The sequence below is a fragment of the Danio aesculapii genome, chromosome 1, assembly GCF_903798145.1.
Source record: "Danio aesculapii chromosome 1, fDanAes4.1, whole genome shotgun sequence".
Lineage (NCBI taxonomy): Eukaryota > Metazoa > Chordata > Actinopteri > Cypriniformes > Danionidae > Danio > Danio aesculapii.
In genome coordinates, this window is record NC_079435.1 from 2,487,937 (window position 1) to 2,495,711 (window position 7,775).

Here is a 7,775-nt window from a genome sequence, read left to right on the forward strand (position 1 = left end):
TACACTCATAGACATCTTTGAACAGGGCAGCAATGCCTCCACCTCTCCTATTGGCTCTGCAAGCACTCAAAAAGTCAAAGTTTAAATTTATTACAAGTCGAGATCGCATTTATGTTATAGCTGACTTGACTAGATCTCTTTGCTTGTGCGCCAATTTCCTCTGCTCGTGCACAAAACTTCTTGCACGCCCCCTCAAATATACGCTGCTCAAGCACAGATCTTGTGCGCTCTGAAATAAACACTTCTGAAGTGCGATTTAGTGCGTTTATGTAACTGTCTCCAACATTTATTAGATTTTATAGGAATATATTTATGAATGTTTCCAATAGACCTAGAGTGGTATTAATGCATCCTGAAGTAAAGTGACGGCTATACATTGTGTTTGCTGGCCTCACGCATCACGCACCTGTCAGTTAGCCAGTCAGTCAGTCAGTCAGCACGCAATCTTAAAGGGTTAAACAAATAACGCACAGCACTACTGCGGTTACAGAAACGTTCGCGCTGTTATAATTCACTTACCCTTTAATATGTTTTGGTGCAATTATTACTCGCTAATAAAAATAAAACAGGATTGAATGAAAAGCTGTAATGTAGCCGTGGCGGGATCAATTTTGGCGTGGCACCCCGCCATGGAAGAATGAATGTAGCGGAAACCATGGAGAAGCTTACAGTATATATGATATCAGCTCTTAAATGGATGTACCTGACCACTATAGATCTCTAAACTCTCGTTCATTTCAGATGTCTTGGAGAAAGTTGCCCACTAATAACATATAGTCCTGGAAATGGAGGTGTCCACCCCTTAAAAATCCAATTTAAAGACTTATTTTTACCCTCTAGCTTCTGCGTGATGCATGCTTTTATCTGTAATCTGTTATTTTATGCTTGTGTCAAAGCTTTTTTCTGTCTATCATAAACTCTGTTGTAAAGCACTTCAGATCATATATAGTTGTGTTAAAATCATGCTCTATAAATAAAGTTTGCCTTGGCTTATGCTGTGAAGTTTCGTTTCCTCCTGCACTACTATAAGGTGTTCACATAAAGGCCCAAACGCTGCTTCTTCCTGGTCATTTCTCATGCTGTCATCGCTGGTTATGAAAGTTTGGCGAAACAGGTAAGAGTTTTTTTGTCTTGTTAATCTTTTTTGATCCTCATTAAATCCTTCTGGGATGTTTGCTGAAACTGTTGGATGTTCACATCTCAGATTAGAAACCTGACCAATAGCCACCGCTGGGCTCAATTATAATACTATTGTCCTCATTGAGCATTTTCATTTTGGGACTTTTACATTATAAAAGTAGTAAATAGCTTAATTAAAAAGTTTGGAGAGATGCATGTTTTAGTATGTGTACAGAAAAGAATAGGGAATAGCCATTTACTCTCCAATTACTCGTAATCAAGACTGCTTATTTCCTCTGAAAAAGAGAAAGGTGAGAGCATTGACTAGCTTACCCTCTTAAGGCCTAAGCTGTTTTTTACATGCATTTTTTTTATTTCTCTTGCTATTTGGGCTTATTGGAACCTAATTAGAATAAAACCAAAGGATTATCTCTTGATATGATGTACTTTTCGAGAAAAAAGGATGTCCATATATGTGGATTCGTGGTCCGAATTTCCATACAACACGATAGTCACCTTTGTGTAATTAAATGGAAAAACTCTTTTCCTTCTGCTTTGAACACAGCAGTTTTTTCCTGACTGTTTTTAATGCATTAATACACACATAGAGATATTTTAACATGTTTTGACTATCAGTAAAAAGCCCTAAAACTAAGCCCTAGAACAGGGGTCACCAATCTTGTTCCTGGAGGGCCGGTGTCCCTGCAGGGTTTAGCTCTAACTTGCCTCAACACACCTGCCTGGTTGTTTCAAGTATACCTAGTAAAGCTGCGGTCACACTTGACTTTTCTTCCCATACACTTCCATTCATACGCACGCGAATGCGTCAGACCGGAAACGCAGGGTCATGCGTCAAGTTTCGCAGGTTGCTGCGGTGCAAAGTTCACGCTTGGTGAACTCTGACCTGCGAAATCGCATCACTTTACTGCGTGAGACCAATCGAGGATCAAAAGGACCTCTCTGGACAGAAATTTAAAACATGGAGCAATCGCTTGCGTTTTTTAATGTCTAATCATATTGTTTAATCCCGCCCCTTTTCGCAGCGCCGTACGACACAAAGCCCGGTGTGACCGTAGCTTAAGACCTTGATTAGCTTGTTCAGGTGTGTTTGATTAGGGTTGGAGCTAAAATCTGCAGGACACTGGCCCTCCAGGAACAAGTTTGGTGACCCCAGCCCTAGGAGGTTAATCACACAGTCTTTCTAAGCTCTTAACAGTGAGTTTGGCTAAACCTCATGAAATATCAGCATCTGGGCTGACGGAACCAACAGAGATATTTACATGCTTATTTTGTCCTGTAAATCAGTAAAACAAGTGTAAAATAATTCATAAAGAATGAAACTATTGAGAGTTTTTTTTTTTAATACTTATTTTATCAGTACAAGCTGATGACCATTTGTTCACTTTATGATTTCTGTGTCTCAGGGGTTTCTGGTGCTGATTGGGGTGAGTTACAGTTCCTCACGCATCTGTGCACTAAAAGACTCATCAGTGATGATGAGCTGCACTTATAAATATCCTTCTGGACATCAGATCAAGGCAGTTTTGTGGACCAATGTCCTTGTAAAACAGGGTGAAAAGTTTCCTGATCTGTCTGAGGACCCTGAATACAGTCAGAGGCTTTGGTTTCTGGGAGATAAACAGCAGAACTGCACCATCAGACTGAGTCATGTGACAAAGAAAGATGAACACCAGTATTATTTCAGAATCGCTACTAATATAACAAAAGGAAGATGGACTGGTAAACCAGGAGTGCGTCTCTCTGTCACAGGTGACTCTTCTGAGATTCTCTCTTCTTGTGGTCATCATGTAGAATAATAATCAGTGTATGAGAGCAGCACTAGATATAATGTGTGTTTGTGTTCAGATCTTCAGCTGGAGTCTCCTGAGAGGGTGACAGAGGGAGATTCAGTCCGTCTGACATGTAAAAGCAGCTGTAAACTGACTGACACACCAACATTCATCTGGTACAGAAACTCACAGACATGGACTGAAGGAATTATTGGAAACAAACTCATCCTCAAGTCAGTCAGAAGTAAAGATGCGGCCAGATATAGATGTGCTGTAGATGGACACACACTCACATCACCTGAGGTCTTTCTCAATGTCACCTGTGAGTACAGATTCATTGATCATTAGTGTTTAGTTCTCTACTGGAGATTCTATTTGATGATTTAAGTTCTAATTTTGTTCATTATAGATCCTCCACAAAGTGTCTCAGTGTCCATCAATGGATCTGCTGTAATAATGGAGGGAGATTCAGTGACTCTGAGCTGCAGCAGTGACTCAAACCCTCCTGCAGAATTCTACTGGTATAAAGGAATAGAATATGTTAAGAATGGAAGAATCTTCAGCATCTCAAAGATCAGCTCTGATGACAGTGGAGAATACAAGTGTAGAGCCTTCAGTGAATACTCTGATCCTTTTACTTTAGAGGTCATGTGTGAGTTTATGATCATCTGGACATTACTTCCTTTTTATTATTACAATCATTTTATAATATTATCAGTACATTTTGTCTATTTTACATGCGCAGGAGTGTCTCAATCATTGAAACATTCTGTGATGCCACATTTATTGTTGTTGCTATCTATATCAACATGCTTCTGTCTTAGATCCTCCAAAGAGCGTCTCAGTGTCCGTCAGTGGATCTGCTGTAATAATGGCTGGAGATTCAGTTACTCTGAGCTGCAGCAGTGACTTAAACCCTTCTGCACTGAATGTCCGCTGGTTTAAAGGGAAATTATTTGTAGGATCTGGAAGAATCTTCAACATCTCTAAGATCAGCTCTGATGACAGTGGAGAATACAAGTGTAGAGCCAGAAATGACCATGGATTAAAATACTCTGATCATGTGACTTTAAATGTCATGCGTAAGTAAATGATAGTTTAGCAATTCAAAATGTCCAAGACTGCATTTTGGTTTAATTTTATTTTGTTTAATGATATCTGTGTCTTCTTTTTTAAGACCCACCCAGGAAGGTCTTTGTGTCCATCATTCATTCTGATCAGCTTTGGTTTGATTCATTAATTCTCATGTGCATCAGTGACTCAAACCCTCCTGCTCTGAACTTCAGCTGGTTTAAGGAGAATCAAAGCTCAGCTGTTGGATCTGGACAGAGTTTCAGTGCAGTACAGAGTGGACGCTTCTACTGTGAGGCTCACAATCCACATGGAACTCAGAGATCAGTCGTCATCAATATCATAGGTGAAGCTTTTATCATCACACTCCTGTAACTTCTTGAGTCTGGAGAGTTAATCATGATCTGCTTCATTCAGTTCATCGAGGTGCTGGGAAAAAAATGATTGTGATTGTAGTGGCGTGTGGAGGAATATTCATCATCATCTGCATCATCATACTAATTACAATGTAAGTAAAATAAAGAGCATATATGGAGATGTTCAGCTTCACTTTCATGTTCATCAAACCACTCTGTCTCCAGTCTTGCTGTGTGTATTGGTGCATTATCATCCTGATACACGCACCTTCTTTAGGATACAATGTTTAATTCCATTGGGTGCACATGCTCCACCAGAATGGTTCAGTAGTTCTTGGCAGTGACACGCTCATCTAGCACAAGTATTGGGCCTAAGGAAAGCTTATATTGAGCTCAAACCATCACTGATCTACCCCATGCTTCACTCTGGGCATCAACAGTCTGGGTGGTATGCTTCTTTGGGGCTTCTTCCCCCCTGTAACTCTCCCGGATATGGGAAAGACAATGAAGGTGGACTCATCAGAAAACAATACATGTTTCACATTGTCCACAGACCAGTCACCAGATTTAAATATTGAGCCATTTTGGGGTGTTTTGGAGGAGCAAGTCAGGAAATGTTTTCCTCTACCAGCATCATATAGTGACCTGAACACTATTCTGCAAGAATGGCTCAAACTCCCTCTGGCCATTAAGGCTGTACTGGTCACAAAAGGAGGCCCTATACCAGGGATGGGCAAACTCGATCCTGGAGGGCCGGTGTCCCTCCATAGTTTTGCACCAACCCTAATCAAACAACCTTGTAGCTTTCTAGTGATCTTGAAGACACTAATAAGGGTGTTCAGGTGTGTTTGATTAGTGTTGGAGCAAAACTCTGCAGGGACACCGGCCCTCGAGGATCGAGTTTGCCCATGCCTGCCCTACACCATAGTAATGAATTATTTTGGTCTAAAACCAGGCATATATTGGACAACCTCTGTATCTATATGATCCTTATATATATATATATATATTATATATATATATATATATAATATATATATATATATATATATATATATATATATATATATATATATATATAATATATATTAGGGGTGGAGCCCAACCCAAATACAGTATTCGGATATGCACAAATAGCGTGTTTTTTTCAAATCCTTATTTCGTATTTGAGGTGAGTGACATTCGTGGGGGCGGGGCTCCACACACAGCAACAGAGAAGGCTCAGCTGAGCAAAAAAAAAAAAAAGACTTCACTGCATCACTATTTTTGTTAAACAGATTTTTGTACCTTAACTGGGTTCCGGAGACCGTTTCGGGAAGCAAAGTTTGATGGGGAGATTATTCCATTACGCTGCATTATTGACGTCTGCAGTCGGGACGTCAGACAGCAAGATGTAGCCTATAGGCTAGTTAACGTTATCATAGCTTCCCGTCACTAATTAACTTTTCAATCCCATGGATTTGGGCAACCAAATAGAAAAGATTGTGACTGCTGCTGAGCCGTCTCTTGGTCCTCCACCAGCCAAAAAAAAAAAAAAACTTGCTCAAATACTGTGTGGAAGTATTTTACAGTCAGTGCTGTAGATAAAACCAAAGTGATATGTAATGTGTGAAATCAGCAGAGGCACAGCCATTTTCTGCCCCTGCAAGTCAATTTCGATCACATATATTAGCTGCATTTAATGCAAAACAGGCTTATTCACCCAACCGCCAAAAGTAATTAAATAAATAAAAAATTATATATAAACTTTGAGTCTGTTTTTGGCAGACAGTTGACAATAGCAGAGCTGTAACTTTTAGTATTATATATATAATACAACTTTTGTTCTGCCAGATCTCCAAGTCAGGGGTTGAAAATTTCAGTTTTTGGAATTCTGTGCATTAGAAAGAAGTTCTTTTAGAATTAGAAAATTTCTTTGATGTGTTTGTTTTTATTCTGTCTGTTCAGTATCCTCCAACAAGAATGGGTGGTGGTGGGGTTCATAATGCTCACAATGGTATTTATTAGTTTATTGGTTTAACCATGGGTGAGGTAATGGCTGTTATGTTATTTTCTTTTCAATGACGTTCCTTGTTACGTGTTTAAAAACTTTGTCACACTAATGCAGAATAATGTCAAATTATTTATTTAAAAAACAAACATTCAATTGATCATTATTTGCTTTGTTTTGATAGCCAATTGAAAAGGATGACCAGAAGATCATCTGTAAATGAGTATGAGGTGAAATGATTAAAGAACCACAAAATAAAATCAGTAAAATACTAAAATGAGACTTTGTATTGCGTTATATATTCTCTCTTGTTTCCCTGTAGAATGATGGTGTCAGTGTAAACACATATGCAGCTCTTGATCTCCTGTCCAGATCACCTGACGTGTACAACACTCACTGTAAGTGAAGAATTAAACACTACACATGTAAAACAGTTTGTTCATCTAAGAGTCAGGCAATAAATAATGTGTTTTCCTCATAGACTGTCTATCCCAGCCCTGCTGTTCACCAGACGAGCTCTTCTGACTATGAGAATCTGTCAGCAAATGGGCGATCAGCAGTAGATCTTCATTAGTCTACAGAGAATAAACAACCTTTAGAAGACTAGCTAAACATTTCACTAAATAAAATTTATTTATAACACCTAAGACTAAAACACTTTGCATGGGTCACCATGATCACAGGTTTTGTTATGTAATTGCGCCAAACCCAAAGCCAATGCAAACTTTTAAATGAACGTATAACCATAAATTCACTTAACGGATCTATGTCATTGAATATTAAGTGTCTGCAGAGTAGCAAAGTTTTTTTATACGTTTTCAAAGATTATTTATTGTTTGTTTATGCAGGGCTCTGCTAAACAGCACAACGAGAAACTATTGTCAACTTTATTCTTTTAATTGGTAAATGTCACACTAAAATGTCGCAAATTTGTACAAAATGATTTGAGATCAGTTAAAAACTATTGAACCTGTTTAGTAATTCATCACTGGGGACCACATACTCCCAGGCAATCCCACAGAATGCCACAAGGGACATGGTTGAATTCCTTCTCCATGTCTATGAAGATGCATGTGAACTGGTTGGGCATACTCTTATGAACCCTCGAGCACCCTAGTGAGGGATTAGAAACTGGTCCAGTGTACCATGGCCTGGACGATGATATTGTTTCTCCTGGATCCAAGTGTCACCTACGCCGGATCCTCTTCTTCAGTACCCTGCCATAGACTTTTCCAGGGAGGTTGAGGAGTGTGATCCACTGATAGGTAGATGACACACAATCTGGTCCTCCTCTTAAATGCAGTCCAGAAGTACAGCAGTCCAGCAGTCCAGAGTACAGCCCCATGTCCATGCTATATTGTATAGACGTGTCAGCCAAGACAGCCCCACAATATCCAGAAACCTGACATACACAGGGGTATCCACCACGCTGCTTTTTCACTACCTCAG

The 7,775-nt window shown here is 39.4% G+C and overlaps 1 pseudogene; it reads left to right on the forward strand.

Annotated features, from left to right (window-relative positions):
- The first annotated feature begins 655 nt into the window (after positions 1–655).
- LOC130219130 (B-cell receptor CD22-like) lies at positions 656–6,933 on the forward strand (annotated as a pseudogene).
- The last annotated feature ends 842 nt before the right edge of the window (positions 6,934–7,775 follow it).